The sequence below is a fragment of the Buteo buteo genome, chromosome 20 (assembly GCF_964188355.1).
Source record: "Buteo buteo chromosome 20, bButBut1.hap1.1, whole genome shotgun sequence".
NCBI classification, from domain to species: Eukaryota; Metazoa; Chordata; class Aves; order Accipitriformes; family Accipitridae; genus Buteo; species Buteo buteo.
Genome location: NC_134190.1, coordinates 18,303,902 through 18,328,462, shown reverse-complemented (window position 1 = coordinate 18,328,462; position 24,561 = coordinate 18,303,902). Strand labels below are relative to the sequence as shown.

General features: G+C 37.2%; 1 long non-coding RNA gene across 1 annotated transcript; it reads left to right on the top strand.

Moving 5' to 3' along the window:
* Window positions 1–708: 708 nt before the first annotated feature.
* Window positions 709–22,142, top strand: LOC142042420 (uncharacterized). Its single transcript, XR_012653763.1, has 5 exons — window positions 709–740; window positions 1,939–2,012; window positions 8,357–8,640; window positions 8,775–8,871; window positions 20,613–22,142. It is a non-coding gene; the product is annotated as an uncharacterized LOC142042420 (long non-coding RNA).
* The last annotated feature ends 2,419 nt before the right edge of the window (window positions 22,143–24,561 follow it).

Genomic DNA, 24,561 nt, shown 5'->3' with positions numbered 1-24,561 from the left:
AGTGGGCCATGTTTTTAGCTAAGGAATTATCATCAGACTTTTTAAAAGACCATAATTGTTACTCAGTGTACTTTGAGAACCTTTTAATATGACTATATTTCAGCAAAGGTGTTGTTTGTGAGCTGTTTATTAATGACATTGTGATTTCAGAATGATTTCAAAGTTCGAATTAATCATCTGGGATTGGTCACCAAGACAATATAGTACCGTGTCTTTCTTTGGCTATATCCCTTAAACGGAGAGAGTAAAATTAAAAATTCAAGACAGTCAATCAGAAAGTGCGCTGTGTGTCTTTGTGCAGATCTGTAGTTATCATCCCCAAAGGCTTTGGTTTGTGTTCCGAAAATACTATCAGAACAGCAGAATTTGTATACTCTTTTTTTGATTGTTGTTAATAGAGAATTTAAAGATACTTTTGAAAATAAAAGGTATTTCAGGTTTTTTATTTGATTTGAACAAGTGGTTAAATGCACTGTTCAGGCTTTTCATGAAGTTCTTTTCTAATGGCCTCTAGATCCACAGCATTTCTGAAAATTTACAATTAACATTAGCCCAAATGAGAAGATATGCAATACATATCCTCTTCCCTTTGCTTTCTTCAGAGGCTGTGTCTTTATCACTACCCATTTTGATCAGGGGAGTGTCAGTAGATACTCTTTCAGGAGATCAAAAGTTGATTCAGATTTGTCTTTTTTTTCTTTCACAGTTGAAAATATAATACAGATAACATGGAAAAAGGGGTAAGAAAGTTGGTTGCTGTCTTCAGAGGATTGCTCATCTTTTCTGTGTGTGTATGATTAGTGGTTGTGGCAAACTAAACTTGCGTTTTTGGGGTTTTTTTCCCCCAAAAAAACATGTCTGTTGGCATTGCATGACTTGCCTGAGAGAGTATAAAGGAGAACGGTCCTACAAGTACCTCAATTCCTTGTTTTCCATCAACGCATAATGCTAGTCATTTTTTGCAATGGCTTCTTGTAGCTTCAACATTTTTATTTGTAATTATTTTTTTAAAAGTCTCAGGAGCAATTCCAGCCAAGAACTCTGGCTAGAACACTTCTAAGTTCATGATGAAAGTAGTGACATTATGACAAGCACTTTACTGGTAGCATAAAGGAATATAATTTGGCACATTCAACATTGAATCCTACATGTGACTCCCTGTGTTTAAGACATTATCTCAGGAGAATATTCCCAGGAAAATGAAGCCAGGGAGGGATGAAGAGGTCTTCAGGTGACCATTTGAGAGAATCTCTGTTGTACAGTTGAACTTCAAGAATCAGTGACACTAAGTTCATTATTGTAATTTATTGGGGTCACATGCTTGAAAGAGGACATAAAACTGAAATTCTGGAACACTACTCTTAGTGCCTTGTGAAAGGAGAGTGTTAATATTAGACCTTGGACAAATTCCAAATCAGGTAATTAAAGTTTACCTCTCTAGAAATTGTAGGAAATTTTATTAGATCCATTATTCCAATTTTTAGAACTCAGCTGTTATGTTGTGTTCCTACAGAACATAAAGGCAGTTACTTGTAGAGCTTTGCAAAACAAAGAATTTTGTTCAGGGAAAGAAGCAACATTTTTCTGAAGAGGTGGAATTGTTTTTTTATGAATACTTATGTTCTACTTGACATGAGTTAGTGGACAAAGGTGAAACTTCAAGATTAAGCCTTGCCAAAATTAATAAATTTGGGGTTGAAGCCGTGTGAAACCTGTAAGAATTTCCACTGCTCTTACTGAACAAGACCAGAGCCTAAAGAGCAACAAAGCATAGGTAAAACCAACAGCCATTACAGAACTATTAGTGTTACTGTGATTCTTTTCTTTATTAATAAAGGATATATATATTTTGCTATTTTCATGTATCTTCTGTTTTGGGGGTTTTATTTCAAAGCAGAAATACTAATTATTCATGATAATTACAATCCTATTTTGCAGACCTGGGCGATGCCAAGGGAAATCAAATAATTATCTAACCTGTTGGCTGGTTACCTGGAGTGTCACTATTATGTGTAAGTCCTCATTTTTCAGGGTGGAGGGAGCCCTATACCTTCCTAGACATACACAAATGGGGGAATTTAATAGGAATTCCTATGTTTTTAATTTCCATCTCTACACAGCAGCTGCACGTGAACACTGAAGTGGAAACTATACTTCAGGAATAAATGACCCATTCACTCCCTTAAATAGACCAGTGGTTAGAGCACAAAGCTGAAAGTTAAGAGACTTGGCTGCCGTTTCCCATTGTACCATTTACTTGCTCATTGACACTGTGTGAAAGATGGACTTCTCTGTTTCAGTTTTCTCATTGTCACAATGGGGCTAATGAAATTTGTTCCCCTCTCAGATATGCTATGAAACTTAAAAAGAGTGCAATGCACTGTGTACAAGCCTCAGTACAAATGCAAAGCATGATTTTAGGATGATTTGGGTTTATAACTGTGTACCTATATCGCTACTCTTTTATCATTATTCTGATTACTCTTTCAGTGCGTTTGAGAATACATGAAGATGCTAACAATCTGCTGAGCTGTTATGACAGTGCTTGTTGCTTTATTCTAAAGAGCATCCTACTCTTACTTGGCTCCCGTAATGCATAGTGGGGACAAACACCTCAAGCTGGCTAAGCTGGAGCATTCAAAATGATATCCAGGAGGAGCATACAAACCCAGACAGCTGTTGCTTAAATATCTGCTGTTGCAGTTGGCGCTTCTTCTGCTGTTGTTGCTCCCAATCTGTGGCCCCCAAGGTCTGAGCGACACTGATCAGGTTTGCCTGAGCCAGGAAGATGAAGCCAATTTTTGTAATGAGAAAATTGAAGTGCTAGTGCAGAAGATTAGTACCCCCCTGCTGCTTACTGTAGGATGATGGGACCTTGGTGGAGGAAAGCTTGGTACAACAACACAGTATCAGTAAACGCAGCAGCTTCTGACTGCAAACAAAAACAATATTTTGGCATCTTGGCTAAGTGGCACCAGAATACTTTCAACATCTAATTAGATTACAGTTTAAATGCACCCACATTAAACGTGTGGTTATTAATCTAGCATCAGAAAATATAAGCAAAAGTGACCAGATGTTCCACTTTGACAGATTAAACTTTTTTTTTTTTCTCCTCCCTAATAAAATGTCCTGCTGTCTGGGTGATTTTGCTGACCGAAATGTGACATGCTCCAATAACTGTTTATGTAAGAGCAGAGACCATGATCTACAGTTCTACTTTCCCAAGAGAGTTCTATGTCCATTCGGCTAAAGAGTCATATTATTTCTTGTTCTAGCTTTGTCTCCCTCTTTCTCCCCAAACATCTAATTATTCCACAGAATGTGAAACAGCTTCAGTATCAAAAGTTAAATTACTTTTTGCTATCCTTTTTCCCAAACAGCAGTCTATATTGTTGATTCAGGAGCTTTCTTGAAAAGCAGGAAATGGGAATTTAAATCCCAGTTCCAGGAAATGGAAACTGTGACTTCCAGCACCTCCTGTCTTGGTGCAGTATTGTAGTCACCGAACTATTAAATACAGGAGGGCAGCTACTCTTACTGTATTCTGTTTCAGATATGTTTTGAAAGAAAAAAGAGGTTCTTCCTCACTTTCATAAGGGAAGACCTAGTTGTCTGATATTTCAGGAGGATTCGGGATGCTTCCTCCCCTGCAGCCCTGGTAAGTGTGCTTGAGTTAAAGAAGGGGTAGGAATCATTTCTTTCAGCTCACAACCCTGTCTGAAGTATTTCCTGTCCCCTACATTACCCACCTGTTTTTTCAGCATTTGGGATGCTGTGAATCCCCACTCTGAAGCCACTCATTCCTTTGTGACACTCTGACAGAATCTCTGCATTTTGCTGAAAACTTTTGAGTGTGATGTGGTGCCCAGATGTCCAAAAGCTTACCAGTGTGGTGCCAGAGTTTTAAGGCATAGATACAACTTCACCAGAGCAGCTACATTAAGAGTACAACTGCTGTAATCTCTGTCTTAAGCTGATGGTTTGAGGCATGCTCTGGGGGCTCCTGTTTCTCTTTATTGACACTACCAACAGCCCTCAGCTACAGAACCCCTCAGTTAGCAACCCAAAATTAAGTGGGGTTGAGTGTGGACCTTTGATGCTGTACATGCTCTCTTAGGAAGTTTGTAGCTCAACTGGGATGCAGTCTCTTGTGTCCCAAGAGTTTTCTGTTTTCTGCCAAGTGATTCCATGTACAAACTTTTCACAGCTCCTGAAGAGGAGTAGGATCGTACATTAAAATGTGGAAATATGTTACGAGGTAACAGTATTGCAGTCAAGAATTCAGAAATGCCCTCATGCTCTTGAGTGTCAGGCTTTACCGGTACCTGCAGCATGCACCTGTGATTTTTTGGCACTATACTATGTGTTTCATTGTGGGAGACACATGCTGTTGTAGCAAGGTTTATTTCACGTGTAAATACTTTGTAGATGTCTTCCCCTCTTCCCTTTCTGCCCTGTTCAAGCTCTGCTGATAACACACTGGCTTCTTACAATGTTATTCAATCTGTCAAAATCCTTTTTTCCCCTGTATTTGATGTTGCTAAATGCAGAAATAAAGAAAATCAGCTAGACAAAGATGAGTAGTTACTATAAAAGAAGGGCTATGCTAAATACTGTCTAGTTAATTGTCTAAATTCTGGTGACATAATGTGGTCCATTTCACATTACCAAGGTTTATATACCCTTTGTCAATTAAAAGATCAAAAACAACTCTAGCAAGTATGCACTCTGACAGAGGAAGGCTTACATGTCTGCCACATGGGTGGAGAGTACTCCAGTATTTAAAGGACATGAAAACATAATTGATAGAAAAGCTACGTAATCCAAAGTATCAATTGGTGAGCACTGATTCTTTATCAGTAGAAAATTATCAAAGCCCAATTTCAATAGGCAATAACTTGTGGTTTTATCTTTTAATCACAGTCTCAGCAGTGAAGTGGTTTGTTCTGTAAATCACCTCTGGGATGACACTAAGCCAGAGGTCTAAAGTGTGTACAATACTTCCAAAATTTACAAAGCAAAGAACGTTGACTCAGCTTCCAATATTTTGCACGTTTGGGGATGTGACCATCTAGTGAATATTTGTCTTGATGATATAACACTTTTAACTTTGTGTTGAGTAGCTGAAGAGATTGTCCCATGGTGAAGATTCATTCAACATGAAAAATAAGTCAAACAACTGCCCACGCTTGATACTTCTACAAAAATATTTCAGACTCTATAAAAGCTGAATCTCTGGTGGTATAAAAAATAAAAGGAAGAAAAAAGAAAAGAGCCTGAGGTAGTGCGTGAAGGTAGCATTTTATTTGCTGCTTCTTACTCCGCACACCTCTAATTTTATATTCATTTAATGAAGGGACAGAGGCTTTCCATCATTCTTCCTGCTTACACAGTGCATGTGTTTTACTGCCCATTTAACCTTTTCCTTCAGTAAGAACGTTAGTGGTCTGTCTTTCAAGTAAGTATCCCAGTAATTTGTCCTTTTTTATGTGTTTATTATTCCCTTTGCATTTTATTTTCTTTTTAACAGTAAAGTCCTTGACCCAGTTAAACACAGAGGACTCATCTTTGTCCTGCCATTTCATAACATTTAAAAAACCATGAACGGTCTCTCTTCAATGCATTGTTGTCATATGCAACATGTCTTTGTTGGCATATGAACATTTTCATGTTTTGTTTAAAATGGCTAACAAAAGTAAAGAGGCCAAATATTTTTATTCTAAAACATAATGAAAAGCCCACATAATTTTCATTCTTGAACATACATTTATTTATTTATTTCTCTATTAATTGAAATATAATTTTCACACAGAGGCTGCAGTAGGGAAAACGCAGTGAAACTACTCAAGAATGCAGTCATCCTCACTTGATATAAGGAGAGGGAGCAGCAAAATGATATGCCCAAGGCTGTTTGGCCAGAGTTCAAGAGTTCAGGTCTTGGAGTCCATTCTGTGTTCCCTGAAACACCGCTGCTTTACTTTTTATTAAAGCAAAGGTTCCTCAGAAAGGAGGTTTCTGGGCAGAATAGGTGCCAGAAGGTAGCAATCTACAGCTTGTTCTAAGGCTTGATTGAAGGCTGCTTCATCATATAGAAACACACTGTAGAATGAAAGCAGAGTTCAGAAGCATGACATTACTAGTGCAAGCTTTCTTCTGGTGAGCGTAACCTGAAGTGATAACCTTAGAGGGTAACGCTGCATCTGGCAGTTTATGGAAGGCACTTTTATTGTATTCAGCCTTTTGAAAGTGTCACGTGTGACACAACCCTTGGACTGTGAGCAGAAGCCTCAGAAGGTTTGACTTGGTGTGGAAATTTTCAGATTTGCAACATTTTTTTTTTTTTCGGGAAAAGCATTCTATCTGCACAGGTTATGTAAGAGTTTTGCTTTAACGCCAATATTATTGCTTTTGCTCTATGAACTGACCAGCTTTTCCTCCTTCAGATGTTTTGATATCTTTTTTTTTTTTCTTTACTGTCAAAACCAGGGCATTAACATCTGCAAAGCAGAGATTAGAGTCATACATCATATTGATTTTTATTTTTTTTTGGAGTGCTGGTATTTCTTCAAAAATCCCTCCCTTGCGACACACTGCATGCAGCAACTGACAAGTCTGCAGGCAGCGAACAACCTTGAAGCACTTCCACTGCTGCTCAGAAGTAATTAATGACAATGTGTTCTACTCTCACCCTATACTTCCCACAGATATACATTTTTGCTCTTGTGCTATGGAGACATGAAGTACTTGTTCTACAGAGATAATCATCCAGAAAGATGTTTTCATTGACAAGTATTTACCTAAGCCTTACAGTCCTTATTGATCAACACTGACACCTTCATCAAATAAACAGAGCAATAACACTTTTGCTATAGTCATTGAAACGCTCATGTGTTCTGAACCATCTCAAACAAATCTATATTGCAGTGATTATCTAGAACTGGAATTTAGCTTGATCTGCTGCTTTCTTATTCTAAATACTGGGAATTGTTTTGCTTCTTATATTTTAATATTTTACCAATATAACATACTGATATTTATCTGAAGAGAAATGTTTTTACTGAACATTAGAACTTATTCGATTCTTTGAAAATGTGTTGTCTGTCTTTTTATTAGTGCTTTATACTTTTGCTGTATAATTAGAAGATTACACAGCAACAGTTTATGGTTTAGCAAAATATACTCTTTTTTTTGCTATGCTAAATGTGTGAGAACAACAACTATTTGCAGTGCGAATTTAATATGTAGATGCAAAAAATATATAGGTGTCATTTCAGAAAGCTAGTACAAAACCAGATTGTACATAAATAGTTTGAAAAAGATTTAATCACTTAATCATACAGAGCATAAGGGTCAAAGCTAGCAATGATACAAACTATAGACAATGTTTGTGTATCCTTCAAGAAAAATATAATTAAATGCTGATTATCCTAAACAAAAAAAAATGAAGGCTAAACTCCAATATTTGTGGGTAAGTCATAGTAGTATCTACATATGAATTGGACATTAAAGAGGGAGAAAAATGTTAGCTTCACATTCCTGGGAGCAAAATTATTTGGTTGGTTCATGATTTTGCTGCTCTTCCAGAAGAATTAGTTTTGCTTATTGATTGACTGATTTTGTAAGAAAACTCATTTTGTAAGAAAACTCATGTGCCATGAAAGCTGAATTTTGAATCATATTTTGATAATATTCTGTAAAGCTGGGCTGGTCAAATGACAGTTTGTCCTTTGCATAATTTTGGACAGCTACTACCCTGCAATATTTCTCAGATCCCATTCCCATCCAGTGGTGACTTTGTTTTCCTTTTGGGAATGTTGTTATTGTGCAAGCATTCAGGACGCATGACTGAATTTAATCCAGTTAGTCTGTATATTAACAATAGTGAAGTCACAACACTCTCAAATCCAGTATTGTGTGTACACACCCATTTGGGACACTCGGAACTTAATGGATGAAATTCTTAACATTTCTTAACAGAATTGTTTAACCTCTTGGTATCCCAGGTAGCTAGATGAAAGCAAGCTTAAGGGATACCTAGAAAAATCTATTTGTGGTGCAGATGTACTCTGCGAGGTGGTGACATTGCTCACAAAGTTATGAGATACCTTCATCGCATTGCTTGCTGATGACTTTCACTAGTAATTCTGGAGAACTCTTAGTCAAAAGATACTGTATACACTAGAATTTTTTGTTGATCCAAAGGGAGACTGGAGGAGCTGACAGAAAAGAAATCCAGTAAGACTGGCAGAATAACAAAGATGGCTTAGGAAGTCCTTGAGACAAGATTGGGGCATGGGAGAATGCTAGAAGGAAGTATTGCATAAGCTCATGATGTTCTTGTCTTCTTGCCTAGGCACCCATTCATAGCCACGTTGGGAGAGAAAATATTGGTCGAGTGTGTCCTGGTTTACTCCATGGCTCCTGTGTTACATCAAAAATTGATATTTCCTCAGTAAAGTACACAAGAAGTTAATGACCAAATCTGTATCATGTACCTTTTGGGGGTGGAGGCCAGAGAAGAATGACAGTTTGGTTCTGCTGCTTAACAACTGCACCATTCTGAACATTTCATAGTTACTTCACTGTTATGATTGAGATTTATATTCCCACGGGTTGAGCCCTAAACCAGAAAGACAGGTATCTCTTGTGTTGTATTAAAATTGTGGTTATATATATATATTCCAGAAATTAGAAGCCTCAAAGTGTCATTAAATTGAAGAAGAGTGACATGTAATATGGATCTGATAAAATGTTATGATTTCTTTTCAAAGGGTTCGTGCACAAGAACTTTGAGGAGGTTTTTCATACTTGTTGGATATTGACAATGGATGAGGTAATTGGCATACGCAGCTATCACCCAAGTCCAAAGTGAGTACGACCACACTAAACACCATTGATTTGCTAATGACATTTTTCAGATGAGTGAAAAGGGGAAAAATGCAAAATTAAATGTCGTAATAGAGAGGGGTGTTAGGGTGTGCGGTCACAAGGAGGATGGGAAAGGAGAAGAGCCTAGGATCACTAGCAGTGCTGATTAAAACAAAAGGGTTTCTGGATCATAGGGGAAAGCAGAGACATGGCTGTGTGCTCTAAGTATTTGTTTTTATTCTGCAGAGCTATTACACACAACGTATGCTACATCTCTAAGTGACATTGTGTGAAACCAAAATTCCTTTAGAAGAACTGGATATTACTTTTTTAGCTGTCAAAAATCCCATGTGTGCCAAACAAATTCATTTTATCCACAAATTCAGATAAATTCCCAAAGGGCTTGTGAAAGATAGGAGGCAATGAATAGCTAATTTGAGATCCAAGACAGGAAACCAAATATCAAGGCCTAATACTCGACAGGCTATCCTACCTCAGATCTGGGCATAGAAGCCCAGGGGCTGAGACAGTAGCAAAATACAAGCTCAAATCATAGAAATCCATAGGAATCTAAGGTTTGGAGCCAGGCAGAGATTTGTTGTGCATCTTTAGAAAAGGAAACTCAGCTAGGGGTGGATTAGTCAAGTATATCACCTTATTTGATATAATCGGGTTTTTTGGCTGTTCTCTGGAAAATGGGAGGTAGGTAACATTTTCTCCATAACAAAGTTCTAGTAAGAAGTTAAGCCCCTGAAATCACAACTAATAATAATAAATTGCTAATATTGTTTATCTGCTGTGCTAGTCTCGCCAGGAAACTGTATTAAACCAATCAAATAATGGTTGCAATTATTAGAAAGGAAAGTATTTTTTCTCCTGTCTTGATTCAGTCTTAGAAATTAAGTTGGATATTGCTGTTTACTTGGGGATTTGAGGCTGTCCCTCCCCAAAATGAGAAGGTGAGACATCAACACTTGTTTCCTTCTAAACAACCCAGTGAAGCAAACTGTGGTGAAGTGAAGGGGCTGCATTCATTTCCCACCAGCCATCTACCTATCACCAATTGCTTTGAATGGTTTTTGTAGTTCATGATACCTGCACAAACTCCCAGGTCATATACTATAAGAACTTCTAAAAAATATCTTAAGAAACAACTAGCTTCCACTACTAGAACCTAGCTGCCTGTCCTGGGCTATTTGTATGTACAGTATCTCCCAAGTGAAAATTAACTTTTTCCTCTATTTAGAGAGGAAGCACTGCATAGCACTTTGTGGATCTCTTTGAAAAGATAAAGTGCAATGTAAGTGCAAAGAATCATCAAGGGAAAGTGGATTAGGTACTTAATAAGAGAGGCATATGTTTTTGGTGATGATCCAAACCATGTTAATTCACAGGAGTAAATCACTTTGTATACTTTACTAATTTGGAATGAATGGCAGCTAGAAATGTCTAATGGATATTTGGAGCTGAAGGTCAAGTCATATATTATTGTAAAGGCATGTTCCCCAAGATTTGCAATAAGGTTTGATGTACGGCTTTGATTCTGTTTTAATATACCTGTTACTTTAATGACTACCTGCATTAATTTGCTTTATGAAAGCAAGAAATATACTCCAAGCAGTTTTGATGTGCTAATACTTAGTCCTGCTAAACTGCCTTCAGCCTTGGTCTATATTAAATGTGTGACTTTTTTGCTCAGTGATGCCAAGAAATTCTTGGATGTAAAACTGGCAACCTCCCATACAGAGAAAGGTGAAAGAGTACTTATCAATGGATGGTGCTATAAAAACCATACTTTTGTTGCCAGGTCTCTAATTAAATTACCTTTTATTGCCTTTTTTTGGATTTATTTCTCTTCTTTAAAGCTTTATCTTGCCTCATAAGCAAGATTTAAGATCTAAATGTAGCTGTCCTTCAACTGTTCTCCAGCTAAACACTCCCTAACATCACCACCCTTTTAAAGTTTGGAAAAATAAAATGGTGCTTAAACAGAATACAGAATTACCATGAAATAAAATGAATGACACCACAGAGTAGGATTTTCAAAGTAACATTGCCTAGAAGCTCAAATCCCCTCAAAAATCAGATTTCAGGACAGATACAAAGGCTATTGGTGTCTAAAGTATTACTTACATGCATGTGTCCAAGAGACACATAAGGCTAGCTCAAAATCTGCCTCACAGCTTAGTCTTCAGAGCATCCATACACATCAATACTTTAATCTTTTTAATTCCCTAGGTATTTATAATTCTTATGGAGTACATGTCCAGGTTGCTTGATCTGAGAAACAGAGTGTCTGACACAGCAGCTTGTATGTGATCTACTTGTTACGACTCTCCCAGCTGCATTTTCTGTGAAGCTCAATCTGTTGTATGTTCACACCACATATTATACAACCCAACAACATTCAGATTAACAGAGGACAGAGTTGCCATTACTGCTTTCATTTAAAAATACGGGGTGGTATTAGTCATGCTTTTTATCAACAGCCGCTAAACAAATTACAGCAGTGTTCCATTGAGCAAGAGACTTGCATTCAAAAGCCCTTATCATATTATGAAGCTTCTGCTCTCTGCATCCAACCTGCTGGGGCCTGCTGCATGAGCAAACTAGAACGCATATTGCATGAAAATAGGGAGAACCAGCAATATTCATAGATCTGAAGAGAGAGAGAAAGCAGTAAATAAGAGAACATTTGCCAAAAAGATGAGGGAGCTGCTTCCTATTAAAATGTTAAAAGCTTTTAAATAGAACTGATGTACAGTAGCTGAAAATGTCTGATGGTGGTGGTTATTTAAAGCAAATATTACTAACATTATTATGGGAGGATGGTTTTACACGCTGCCTAATGTAATAAGGAAAACATTTAAAATTGTATTGAACTGAGTAATATCTGAGAAGCAAAGGGAAACTCCTGAAATAAGCTTAGCATGTTTTCTACTGGCTTGACAGAGAGGTTCATTTTGCTTCGTTTAGTTCAGCAGCTCCTTGCACACCTCAAGGGCTCTACCATGATTGATGTTTTAATAATGTGAAGGTGGCACCTAGTGTAGGCCGTCCAATGAGTGACTTCAATATTTGTCTGAATCTGCTGTAATCACTGGCTGCCGTGTGGGAGGATGGCAACATGGGCAGTTTTGTCAGCCTTGTGTAATGTCAAGACAAGAAGAAATTCAGAAATATACCTAATTCCTGGAAGGAAAATGACTGAGGACAAAAGCAACAATGAGATACATTCTGGTGGCTCAGGCTGACCAGCTGCAGGCTAACCGAAATGGTTTGGGTTCGAGTATCAGAAGCAGAAACATGTAACATGCAAATATTCCTATTACAAGATGATAAGTTTCTTTTTTTCCTCTGTTTTCTGTAAACTAGTGGACAGATTTAGGGTTTGAACTGAACAGTGATTTTATCTGGTTTCTACACTTTGTATTACTGTACTTTCTAGTGATCGGAAAGAGTGCTGTTCATAACTTATCACAGGTGTGGTGCTAAGGTATTTACTAAGATATTCCCATGTTGCCTTAATCGCTGCACTGTCAGCATTTTGGGGGTCATTAAACAATAAGATTGCTAAAGTAAAAATCAGTATAGGAAATACTAATGCCTTAATTCAATTAAAAAAATATTACTTAGTTTGGACCATTAGAGTAGCTGGTTGCAAGCAGTATTTTATGCAATGCAAGTAAGAGCTGCATGTGGACTAATGAATACTTTTTGGGATAGTCAGACTCATTCTGGAGGGTTGAGCATTACAGTAAAGAAGTAAAATGCCTCTAAAAATTAAAGCCATTTCATCTTTTGATATAAAGTACACAGAGACTCAGTGAGCTTGACCCTTTACAATAAAATACCGTAACACAGCAAAGAATAGCCAAGCACTGTGACACCTGGCTTATTAGCTTCAAAACATCAATTAATCTGTTGTAAAATTAGGAACATATTATGGGACATATGAGGGATTGCAAAACCCCAGAAGTTCCAAATACAAATCTAAAACCATTCAGGCTAGTGTGTTCCTAGCCTCACTAAATCAGGGAAAATGAGTTTTATGAACAATCCACCAGATGGGAAAATGTTCAAATACCACAAAATGTTGATCAGATTTATTTGAAAAGCAAGCTGTAACCATATGCATATGAGAGGAAGTAAAATGGATTTTCAGATATGCAGTGACTGCTGTCAAGATTGCAGCTGTATGAATTTAATGCTATATTGCTGTTTCTACAGTAGACTTCCTTGATTTCACTTACCTATTTGCCAGCTAGTATGATTAATATTGATTCCGTTTTACAAGCAATTAAATTGGAAAACATAAACAATCTTTCTACTGGCTTTTCACCAAACAGTACCACATATCTGAATTTTTGACAGGAGGGCTCTCTGAAACATATTAATATTGCAGCATCCAGAATATTTGTGCACGGGCAGACTACACATATCATGGCATCTTTACAACTCTGGGGTTTCTAATTTCTAAATCTTCTCAGATTACAATGATTTACATGTATTCTACAGCACTGACTTCAGTTCGTCTGCTGGAGTCAGAAGAGGGTATATAAAGAGCTATAGCTGCTTGATAAGGGGTGTAACTTTCTATTTTAACTTTCAAAATGTTTTGTTTGTTGAATTAGAAATGAAATCAGAAATGAATCTGAAATAGAGACAAAAGGGATTTGAATGTGTGGTTTATTCCTATTGAAATCAATTACGTCTAAGTGATTCCTTATGTTTTTGTTTCATAGACTTTTTTGTCTTTATATCAAGTCATCAGATGCAATGTAATTTTTATTTGTAAACTTTTGTAATTTTTTTAATTGTAAATTTTCAGAAGCCACTGTTGATTTTAGGTTAGGTGATTAAACAGTCCTTTTCATAATGTATTTTTAAATGGTAGAAGTTCAGGCTATTAAGAAAAAATTATTTAAAAATATGTCCAATTGGGACCAAAATTGCCAGCCACTGAGGAAAATATCAAAAAACATTTGTGCTCATGTTGGGACTGCCATTTGAGTGCTCTCACAGCTTTGTCTCCTCTCTTTGACTGAGAGGAGAAAGTCTGCAGTAGGTCCAGTAAGTATAGAGCACTAAATCATTCTCCTGACCTGTTAAACTACTAGATTTGTGTTTTATTAGATCCTTATCAAGTTGCTGCTATTTTGGTGACAGCCGTTGCCAGTCTTGTGCTTTTTTTTCGTTTTCAGTTAGCAGGAAGTTTATTACATTGTTAGAAGTTTCCTACATCCCTGATTTTGTCAAATCACGGTTGTGTTGTTGCACTACGCTGAACTGGCTTTTTAAACACCAGCGAGTTGTACTGGTGGCTTGTTAAAAGCACAGTTCCTTGTAGGAAGTGTCTTCTACATTGGATCTGCATCAGTTATGTGCCGACTTGTGGGTGAGATTTGAATGCTGACCTCATGCAGGATCTTGACTCCTTCAGCAGCAACCTCAGTCTTTGGGTAGGGCTAAGTTGTGGCTGTTAGCAGCTCCTTTGTGGTATGTGAGGCAGATGGTAACTGAACATATTTCTTATTGAGTTCTCATGCACCATCCATCAGCAGAAGTTCAAGATGCAGTGCAACAACTAAATTCCTCCTCCAGCTTACTAGTAGGGAAGTGGGTTTGATTAGTGATTTGAAACACATTCAAAGAAAGAAGAAACATAAAAACCAAGTAGACATGTATGGTTTGGTTTTTTTTTTACTTCTTTCTCACCTCCCTCCTACTTTTTTTTCTATTTCTATTTCCTCTATCATTCTCTTTAGATTTAAGGTCATTGGAAAAAGACTGTTGTTAAATACTGTGCAGTGTTTAACATAGGGTAGCATTTCATTTGCTTGGAATATTTTGGAACTGCCAAAATAAACTTTAAATACCACCAGGCTAGATGGAAGAGATCCTGGTGTCTTATCCACTGGGTTTTGAACTGAAATTTTCAAATGTTGACTGCATGTTGGCATTATTACTTTTTATGGTGAAAAATACATAGAGTTTAATCAACCCCAGAACCAAAAGAACAAACCAAAGAAAAAAGTGTCAGCTATGTCACTGGTAACTCTATGATGTGCAAAAAAATTTCAGGTAATCTAGTTAAATGTGGGACATGATAAATTTTGCTTTGCCTTAAAAAGGATCAGGTGTGAACCAGACATTTGCAAATGAATGCCTGTAAATTTCTTATGTTCAGTCAGAAAACCTAATTATTCAAATTTATCCCTCCCATGGTTGAGAAACCTATTCTCAGCTCTCCCCTGCTCTAATTTCCTCACCTTCACACAGGAGGGGTGCTGGGACAGGTTTTTTCCCCTCTCTTCCAGTTACAGAAAGGAGGACTGTTCCTAGCCCACTGTCCTCTCTTGGTGGACCAGGGATCTACACCAGGCTGCAGAAACACGCCCTTGGAAATCTAAACTGAGATTTCTCTGTCTCCTTTGGCCTGTGCTGGCAGCCTTGCCAAACAGCTGTATAGCAAGAATTGACCAGTTCTGCAGATTTTCATTGATTCACAGCACTCTCTGTGCAGCCTCTGCTGCAATTACCACTCTGTTGCTGCGAATGACCTGACCGGCCATTCGCTTTTAAGGAGAACTGACTCCATGGCACAACAAAAACTCTGCTGTAAAACCTAGAAGAGCTTCAAGGTGATTAAATTTCTCGTAGGCTCCCAGCTGGTTTCAGATGTATGCTGCTGAGTTATCAGAGAGTACCTGAGGTTCTTGGGAAAGCTTTGCTTTATTTGGTGTCAGTTCCTCACTGACTGTTCATAACTAAGAGGCGTTGCTGCACTGGCTCTGCTTAGACTCTGCTAAGAGAGTCAACTTCTTAAAAGTACATTTCATTGTACAAGAAACATGCAAGACCTGGGTGCAATAACCTACACTTCAGGTTTTCAGAGCAGAGATACATGATTTACTCTGTCATGACTGATTCTTACAATTTTATCGCACAGATTAGCATATTTTCATGTTTTTTAATGAATTTCAAACCTCCTGAATAATATTAATATGAGGGAGTATTTTTTAGAGTTAACTTTAAATTATAGTATGTTGGTTAAAGAGAAAAAGTTGAAAGGTCTACCTTGAACTTTCAAAATCTGAGGGGGAAAATGCCTTTCCCTCTCCACAGTTTTGATATCTTTTCTTTAAGATGTATTTTAAAGATCTTGGGAATACCATCTCTATTCTCAAAAAAAAAAAAAAGGTGTTTTTTTTTTTACCTCAGAAGGCATAAATAAGAATGCATCCTTTTCTGTAGAGTTCATCAAATGTTTCAATGACATGATATGTGCATTAATTTATCCAACAAAACCAACCATGCTGTTAGTGTACACCCATGGACACAACGCGGAGGGATGATAGTGAAAGCTTTAAAGGCAAATTCTCCCAAGCTGGAAAGATCAGCAGGGGAAATGAGGGTTTGTTTAGAGTGGGCAGGAACAATTTAAATGCATCTCTGATATTTTTTCTTTCCCCACTAGATTTAAGCCAGATTTCCATACTGACTGTTACCTACTTGGCTTCTAGAGTCCCTAGAAGATTTTCTTTAGTGCTAGGGAGGTTTCAAATAGTAAGATCAGCTGTGGCGTCAGTGTCTCCTATGCAGTTTCTTCAGTTTGATTCTACTTTACTTTAGGCACTTGGGACGGAGCACAGAAAGCCAATTTGTTACAGCTTATGTGAAACAGAAGAAGAGATAAGCATGAGTACCCAGCAGTCCAGATTATGCTCTGTCCACTTATTGTGTCACCGTTAAATAAAAAAAGAGGGATATACTGTCATTTTCCAGGTAGAAATGAATACATCCTGTGACATGCACTTATCGGTATTGAAGTGTGTGTGAAACCTTGATGGGATTTTTTGGAAGGACACAGGCATATGATGCTCTGGTCATATTGCCAGAAGCCAGAGATATTGAGGCACTTTTTTTTTTTTCCTCTTTCCTGTAAGGTCAATCCTCCTGAGATTACTCTTCCATCTGGTCGTACGTCTGCCTCATTCCCTGGCTCTGCACTAAGTCAGCTTTTGGCAACTCTAACATGACAAAAACCCTCTTAAGTCATCAAAGCCCCAAACTTGCCTTCTGGTACACATAAAAAAGCAGAGATTAGTGGCAGCACCAGCTTCTGTTTTCCAAAGAGGAAAGTAGGTTGACAACAAAGCTCATTCATGTCTGCCTTTAAAGGTTTGGATATTCTTTGCCTTATTAAGTAATCACTATTTCAAGCCTCTGAAATCCCAAGCTGAAAGACCGATTAGATATTACCCTGACTGTGCTGTTTGCTTTAATTTAGATTTATGACTATGTCAGTTTAAAGAATGAATCTCTCATATCAGACACCGAAGTATTCGTTTCGTTTTTCGTATGGAATAAAATGTTTCATTCACTGGCAAAATTCCCAGACCTTCAATATGATGGGAATAAATTATGTACATTTACATGGCACTTTTGTGAATTCTTAATTAGGGAATAGTAACCATGATCTGAAAAGAAGCATTTTATGCAGTGAGAAAAAGAATAAATCCATTAGCCCCTATAAATTGCAACATTTAGCAGGAATGATAGATTTATGTTTGCTTTTAATTTTCTTCCATTGTGTTAAAAAAACCTTTAACCTTTGAGTGTTGGTTAGGAGCAAAGAGCGAATAAATTCTGCTTGCTTTAGAGGTAGACTTTTCATTTTGACAATTTTAGTGCAGCATATCTAAGCTTCTTAAAGACAAACAAACAAAACCAAAAAAGCAATACAGTATAATATTTATTTACAGTAGCAGAATGGCATGGTTCTGGTTGGTGCAAAGGTTAAATGTTTTGTGGCCTTTTACAATTCCAGTTATGCTACACAGAGAATTAATTTACCCAGCTCTTCTTGTAGTTCTCATGGGTGTTATTTCTGATATTTCAGATAGAGAAGAAAAATATTCGACCCTACTCTGCTAGTACTACAGAACACCACTTAATTCTCTTAAAATTCTTAAAATTCGCTTAAAAAGGGCTTCTTAGTTGCAGCTCAGTGAAAGCAGCTAGTCTTAAGTATGGAAAAAATTAAATATCTACTAGGCAGTTGTAATTTTAATTCATCTTAGCTGGTGCATACTTTGACAGAAATTTTGGCAGTAGGTGTGTGTGCATTCATGTGCATATATGCACTTACAATATAAAGGAGATATAAGAGAATATAAAGACGAAGAAGAATAGAAGTTGTTCATTATCAGGAAACTGCTAACAAGCTACATGCTGAAAAACAGGGAAAAAAAAAGCTATTACCTTTTAAAGGGCCTTGTCACTGTCATCTTTTGGCCCCTTTTCATGGTCAGCCCGAGCTGCCACATGACTGGATCTGAGAGCTTGAGCACATGAAGCAAAGTTTGGGCTGAGAGCTACCATGCAGGTGCACGAACACGAGATGTCTGCAATGTGTTTAGGTGTGAGTAAAAAAGATGCTAAGTGGAAAGTTGTTACATGGTGTACCACACTGTAACAGGTACCTTGTTCCCAGTTACTGCCCAGTTTCATTGTGCGTCTGCTGCCTATCGCTGTTGGGAGAGAATCACAAGGGAAAATATGAATGAGTTTATACAGTTTCTGATGGGGATTGATCCCTTGATCCCCAAGGCAAGAGCTAAACCTGGAACTGATATCCCTCAGCCAAGACATGAGCATCAAGCCTTAGATTACTTCGGAAGACTCTTCCCAGATCCCTCCCACTGTAGCTCCAGGCTCTCCATCTCAGCCCTAGCCATAAAGCGTGGCTGAGCCACAGGCCAGGGACCCTGCTCTCTTCAGAGATTAAATACTCGGAGGAAGAGAACCTGCATATCAGTCTTGGCTGGCCTGAGAACATGCTTCCCAGACCCCCTATGACGACAGCTGGGAAAATTTTATTTCTCAGCCTTAACTCAAATACTTGGTGAACTCACAGCCAAGGCACCCCAGCCCTTCACCACTAAAAATCCTCAGCACAGAGAGTTTTTATACCCCTTGATTTCCCTTGACAGTCTGTTTCCAGCTCTACTCCAGCTTTTGCCCTGGGCTTGCTTTGTCTCTCAAATCTAATTCCAGTCAAATGCATGGACAGAGGCCTATTGAGGTGTTAAATTTTGAGAAACATATAAAATGACCACTACCTCATAGAGGACTTTTAAATATGTTATCTTCCCCTTTCTATCCTCATCCTAAGTTAAAGCACACCTTTTTTCTGCCAGACTCAGATTATTCAGTGGAAAATCCACGGCAGGCTACTCTGCAGGCCACAAATACACCACAAATCTACGGTTTAAGTGTTTGGAAAAAATATATATACATGGAATCTTGCTACCTGTAAAATTTTTCTACAAGTTTAAAGCTGTTGCACTGCACAGCTAATGTATTGCTAATGTAGGTCATTGTGTGTCATTGGAACAAAAAGAAAGATTTTTCAAAAAGTAAACTGTGGGGATGAAGCCCACTGTCCCCAAGGTACAAGCAGGCTTTGTTGCTTGATATTTCAGAGTACAAACTTGCTGGACTGTTGCTTAGTAGGAAAAAGTGAGAAGCCTGATAAGATGAATAGAGAAAATATTTACAGCGGTGCATGTAAAAACTTGCTTTGCCTTTTAAAGTTCCCTTTATTCTTCAGGATTCTACTTATTATCCTAAAATTAATGGTGTGAAGGTGAGTGACCAGCAAAGTATATGCAGAGAAATATGTGCAATTCAATACTGTTCATGCAAATTACAGGGAAATTAAAGAACACCAAAAAACTATTAAGGTGCTGTAAGGACAGGCAAATGAAGAAATGCTAAGACAAAATACATTCAAAGCTTTGAAAAATGGTGATTTAGACTGAAATATCATAACTGTTTATGTATTAGGAGGGTGTAAATGTCAAATGAAAGCATGGATTTGTTTCAAGAACCACAAAAAAGAGCATAATTAAGTGCTAGAACAGAAGTGATATAAGTGAAGAGCCAAGTGATAGAACAGAAGTAAAATTAGGCTAAACATTCAAAGCAAATCTATAAAGAAAGCATAGTGCTCTAAAAGAGGTAGTGAAACTTGTGCCTTAAGTTTGATATTAGAGGACAGATTGGAAGTTATATTGTAGGGAACTCTCTTCTGTGGTGGGGGCTGAGCTAGACTGAGATTGCTGTTCTTCTAGAGTTTTTGAACTATAAACTGTTTTAGGAAATCTAAAGCAAAATGAAAACCAGGAATAAAAGAGGGATAGTAAAAAGAATGAAAAGGCCAAGGCAATGTTCATCTGCAAACCCATACGTGTTCAACAAGGTGGTTTGTAACAGAAAATGCACAGAAAGCAAAATAAGCTGTCCTGTCAGCTTTCAGCTGATGAAATAGATGATGCACACTATATTAACACAGAATTTAATTTATTGGGCGAGTGGGTGGCGTGCGGGGTAAATGCATGCTGGACTTGCTGTCAGCTCTGCACTGCGAAGTTTCAGCTTGCGCTGGGCTTGGTTGTGGGGGGAGGCTCATACAATGCTGCATCCACTGCCAGAGCTGCTCCCACTAGGAAAACATAAAGCCTACCCCCTCCCCTTCCTACCCATCCCTTGAATCCACAAAGGGATGTTACAAATGTACATACCTTCTCAAAGCTGGTACACTTGCACAAACACATGACCAGTGGCTCACTTTTTAGACATACAAGTTCTCATTGTGTCCTTTTCTTCCGCTCCCCAAATAATTTCTTTAAAAAATACTATAAAAATTCTGTTTCTTTTGTTTTGATTTTCAGGTAAAGGGGACAAGAGTGAACACTCTTTAGCAACTATCTAGATGCAACTCTGCAAAGGTGGACAAGTAGTCACATCACTGAAGATACTGCAACAGCATACCAGAACACATCAGGGTGGTATTTATGAACTTAGTGACTCATGCAATAAGTACCAGAAAAAACCCCAGCATTCATAATATGATTGTTTTAATATTTGTCTTTCTGGTACTTAAAAGTATGTTAAATGTTTGAAAGGAAGGTGAGGAACTGGATGAAATATTTTCCTTTTGGAAATGTTGGCTTACCTGTGCCCAGCTTCCAGAGGTATTAGTTTTTCTTTGGTTTAGGTCACAGAGCTCAGCTGTGGCTGCTGCTTCTGCAAACAAAAGTGGGGCAGAGCTGAGAAATGCAAATAAATGCCACAAGCTGCCTTATGCTGGAGGCCCTGAGCACAACTTATGCTCATGGATGATGAGTTAGGTCTCACAGCTTATAAATCACTGTTCTCTGTACATGCACCATAAGTCCTGCGATTCAGACATTTTGTGCGATGCTGTAGGTAAGAACCGTCCCAGTTTTGATGAGTTGCCTGTGTCTGTTGGGGTTCTTTTAAGCTATGAACTAGGTCATGGATCCTGTGAGACCACTCTGTCAGATAACACTGGTCAGAAACCAAGATATGTGGTAGTCAGTGGAAAATAGTCTAACCCTTTAAAAACCTAAAATACACATGCACAAAGAATTTACTGCAGTAATTTGGATACCAAGCTGCGTGGAAACAACTGGGCTAAGTGATCTGCTGATTCTCTTGCATGTTAAGATCTTGTGATTCATTTCTAGAACTTACTCAATTATTCTTCACTGATGTGAACTCCATTTTTAAAAGTGATTAATTATTGAGAAACAAAGTCATACTGACTTTGAATTAAAATTAGAAAATAATTTAGGTACTCTTGAAAAAATTACAGAAGTTTTTTAATGATTTAACATCAGATGTTCAGTATGGTTTTTCTTTATGCTTTACTGTTTTTCTTGATGCTTTAATGTTTGTGAGTATTAGTGTAACTTGTAATGTTAATAGCATATTTATTAAGGATGTAAACCTAAACAAGCTGAATTTTAAAAGGTCTAGCGTTTGAGGAAATAGCAAAAAAACCCACCCCAAAACCTACTAGAAATATATAACTCAGTTTTCCTGAACTAAATTATCCTCTTTGCTTTTCAAGAAATAAAGTTTATGTAAACTCTTTTCTACTGCTGTTACTGCATATCTTACTATAACATTATACCTATCACCCAGGCCAGTATGGAAGAATCAGTACAAAATATCAGTCTCAGTGTTAGATGATCCTATTGATTGTGAAACCTGTTGTTGATGGAGTATGTAAATAGTATCTTCATCCTGTAGTATTTACAGTTTCACATCTAGTACTTTATCAAATGGTATGAAAACACATACATCATAGAAGGACCAAGTTCTCTTCCCTTTGAACTCTGCAAAATTTTGTCATTGACTTCAAGGAGGCCTGACTAACCATGCGCGTGGAAAAATCTCACATAATTGAAGAGAAGTAAACATAAATGAAGCCATATAAATGACTTTTAAAATTTATAGAATCCAAAAGTTAATGAGATCTTTGTTATAAATATCTTGAGCGTGCTATCAATAAAATGTTCTAATTAATTCCTACCCAAAAGCTGTCAACATTCTTTCTACAATCCTCTTAGATTCCTTTTTTTTTTTTTTTAAACCAGAAAAATTAAAATGCTGAAGTTCGTCATCAATCTATTTGGTGCATGATTTTAATTATCATTGAATTACTTAGCACTGTTTCTTCCATATTTCTTTGCAGCAGACAATTTGCCAGCTAGAAATGTGAAATCTCAGATGATGGCATACTACAAGTGTCTTCAAAGGTATCTGGTAAAACTTGGCACATTTTAGTGTTTGTAATTTTCCAGAACTCAGAACTTTGTATCTCTGCAGCAGTCATTAGGAATGGGAAGGCTCATTTCATTGATTGCACTGTGAGAAGTCTGTTCAGGTTCAGATGGAGCAGAAAGGTTAGTGAATATCGGTTAAATGCTTCAGTGGTCTGTGACAAATCTCCAGTCATGCTCTTATCACAGCTGATGAATTTAATTTTTAAAAGGTGTTAAAATTGAGTACATCGTTATACTTTCAAGGCTGTAGAAGCAAGTGAATATACACAAAATGGTAATTTAGATAATAGCAATCTCCTTGCTTTTATATGGAAATTACTATCATGTAGAATCAGACAGTGAAGAGTTCTCAGATTGTCCCACCAAAAAAGTTTGTGGTCAAGATATTTTTCTTTGGTTTTAAAGGATGAAACTCTTCCAATAATCATTTCTGTGTATATTCTGGACTGTGGTAGCAAAGTCAGATACTGTATGTGGGTATCATAAAATGAGAAATTAACATATGAAAATAAGGCACCAGTTGTGAAACTATGGACAGGAGTGCCTGGTCATTTTTATTTCAAATATCTGCACAACAGTTTTAAATTATCTTTTCCCATATATTGGCATTATTATTTTCACTGAATTTCATGAAACAGCTCTTCAAATAGGCTTTCTATTTTGCTAAAATTTAACATATCTTAGGGAAGAGATTATTTAAAAATTGTTTCAGGTTATAGGCAAATAAAATGCATCAAACTTTTAAAGTTGAAATAGTTTGATGAAATATGAAATAGGTTAGTTGCTGCATTTTAATTAAAAGATACATCAATACAGTGACTTACTGACTAAAAATAGATTATTTCTAGTATACTGAATTAGGCCATTTTGGTTTTGATGTTCATTTATGTTTGACTGAGGTATCAAAATGAACAAATCATTGGATGTAAACAGATTTATAAAATTGGTAATTGTCTGAAAACACTATACATGGTGGGTTTGCTTGCATTTATTAAACATTTTCACCCAGATCTAGTTCTGGCTGTAACTTTCATCCCCAAGGGACTGAATTTTTCAAAATCCCTTAAATATCCAACCGGAATACATGCTATAAAGTGGATTTGCATTTAGTGGTGAGGAGAGAGTTTAAGTACAATGTAAATCACAAACATATTTCGCTGTTCCCATTGCACCTCTGAAAGGAAATCAACAGAACGTTGTAAGCTTTGTGAAGTGTTTTGTGTATGTTTGAATGCCAGTGGTAAGGAGGTGATTACAGGAGGATTCTATCAGTTTTAAGGTCATCTCAAAGCATTATGTACAATTACAAAAGACAGAAAAATCTATAGAGCTTCTGTATGATTAATCTAGACCAATTAAAGAGTATCTTTAACATACTACCGACAAAGTGCAAGTTTCTAGCTGTGCAAAGATCTGAGCACACCTCTGAAATCAATGTGACCAAACATGAAGGGAGGTTTGGAATTGATATTTAATGTCTGTAAGCTCCATTAATGTCAATGAAACTATGACAAAATTATAGAAGCTAGTGATCTCCCTGGCCTGTTTAAAGATATGCACATCTAAGTTCTCCCCTGACCAGGAATTAAAATTGTAATCGAAGATTTGCTATCCAAAATATTCTTGTCTTGTTTAGCCTTTCATTGCTTTCAGTAATACCCAGCCTTGGTTATGTACTAAGAGGTGTGACTAAACCTTAACACCAGTCTTCATTTGTGTACCCCTGCGTATTAGAATATAATGCAAACAAAACTCTGTTGACTGATCTAAGAAAGGAGAAGTATCTGCTTGGATGTAATGCTTACTTCTACGTAATATTTAGTCATGGCTAAAATGTTAAAAATTTTTTCATTTCTAGTCACATTGACAACACTGCATTTTTTTAACCTCAGAAAACTTTAATTTTAAAGGAATGTTTTTAGCATTGCCATAGAAGACAACATATGATGGGAATGTTCTTTACAGCATTTTATACAACATTGAGTACTATGAGGTGTGATGAGTTATGAAGCCTTTGGTCCAGGTT